The sequence below is a fragment of the Nannospalax galili genome, unplaced genomic scaffold (assembly GCF_000622305.1).
Source record: "Nannospalax galili isolate Female #2095 unplaced genomic scaffold, S.galili_v1.0 scaffold2534, whole genome shotgun sequence".
Taxonomy (NCBI): Eukaryota; Metazoa; Chordata; class Mammalia; order Rodentia; family Spalacidae; genus Nannospalax; species Nannospalax galili.
The window spans coordinates 9,709-12,044 of NW_008334877.1; positions in this window are offsets into that span (position 1 = coordinate 9,709).

Genomic DNA, 2,336 nt, shown 5'->3' on the forward strand with positions numbered 1-2,336 from the left:
ATTTTTAAACTATTTTGCTTGTGATATGCTATTTCTTGATTCTGCTGTGGAATCAAAGAAAAAGGAAAACATATATTGAGATCTATTTCCCATCACTGTTTATCATATGATGAATGATAGATAGATGAATAATAGACTGATTGATGGATTGATTGTTTAACAGATACCTAGATAGCTGATAGTTTATTGATTGATGATGATGAAGATAGATACATAGATAGATGATAGACATGATAGATAGATGATACATAGGGAGATAGAGAGATGACAGAAGATAGATGATAGATGATAGATGATAGATGATGAAGATGATAGATAGATGCTAGATAGATGATACGTAGGGAGATAGAAGATAGATGATAGATATAGATATAGATTAGACAGATAGATGATAGATACATGATAGATAGATAGATAATCATTACTTGACAAGCAATAGAGCCTAATCCTTTTACAGAAGCCTACAATTATTCACATTTTTAGCACCTGATCCAATAAATATCCAATAAAAAAAACATATATCAAGCATAAGGAACATGGAGTATTACCTGAACTTGCCCTAGGAAGATTTGAACAAACGTCTGGTCACCCCAGGTACAGCCCCAACAAAAGACCAAAGAAAAAATTCCACCAGAAACTTTGTGAGCCAGTGAGTTTATTTGGATTATCTACTAGAATACAGGTAATATCAAAACAGCCATATCTCCAGAAAATTTTACTGCAGCACAGATAAGTTCCACATATGTGCAAAGTTGGAGTTTCTTTTTCAATTTCCCTTCCACACTCTCTACTAGCACTTCCTGAGGCCACACAGAGCTAGAACAGGATTACATACAGCAGAAGGAGAGGCCAAGAGTGGTCTGATCTCTTACATGAGGGTCTGATGATCCTGTCTGTATCTTCCTTCTATGAGGGACTGGCAGAATAACCTGTAATGGTGAGGGTCTCTTGCAGGTAACAGCAACTGTTCTATTTAAGATACAATGGCTGTTAACTCAGAGGACCGTGCTCTGCAAAAGGTTATTCTCCTCCATGGAGTGAATCGAACAGTTTGGTCCTCATGTGAAGGACAGGTCTATTCACTATCTTCCTAGTGTTTCTATTCTTAAGCTTTATTTGCCTTTTGGAGGTAAATATTTTGAAGATTGTTATTAACTTGTATCTTGTTCCCCAAACTAAGAAGTAAGCAATTGCCTGATACTGACAAAGTAACATAATTGACTCCAAAGGTAATTCAGAAGTTAGAATTGCAATTTCCTCTAAAGGAAACACTCCTGTTTAGAATCTTCAGTAGCTATGTCCATATTATTAACAACCCTACTTATATTTGACAGACAAGTAATAATGTGGCCATCTAGCTACAAGACAGCACAGCTGAATTTAGTTCTAACTTTATAAATGAATATTTAAAAGCCCTACAGACAAATTTCATTAAAGGAAGGGAAATTTGGTAAATTGAGTCTGTGGATTATATTGATGAATAAATCTTGACTTTTAACAACTGCTAATAAGGATCTTGAAGGTAAAGTAAATAAGCCTTCCCCATGTTTTAAGGGTAGTCCACTTGGAGAAAGTGTATTCAGAATGCTTGGCAGATCACTAAGATGAAATACTTCAAAAGCTGGCCAGGAACATTTCATCATATGCTGTGGCAATCAGCCTTTAAAAGCTAGAGAGCTTCAACATTAAAAATAAAAAAAGACAAAACCCCACAGTTCATCTGTTGGGCTTGTTCAGTCACTAAAGTGCTTTCCTCCAAGTATGTGGTTCTGAATTCAAACCTCAGAACTCAGATGCAGCAACAACAAAAACAACAACAACAACAATAACAACAACAAAAATCAATGTTGGATGCAGTAGCATGCTTTCAATCTCAACACTGGGGAGGCAGAGAGACAGAAGCCTGGGGCTTCCTGGCCAACCATTCTAGAGAAGTTGGTGAGTCCAGACCAGTGAGAAGCCCTGTCTCAAAAGGATAAGGTGGACAGCACCTGAGAAAAGGCAGGCAAAGTTGACCTATAGACTCCACACATGTAGGCACACATGTGTATGTACAAATACACACACACACAAACACACACACACATGCAGAACCATATGCACACACACAAATCAACAAATCTTAAAAAATGAATTATATTTGAGGAAGAAGCATAAAAATTTATGTCATGTTAATTAGTACAGGTGATAAACATTACTATTGAAATCCACCCGATGACTTTATATGCATACACGGGTGCCTAGGATCCGAGTGCAGCCAATTATGACTGGTAATAATCAGATACATACAGATTAGTGATGCATGCATCAACATCACAGTGTTATTAGCAAAAACA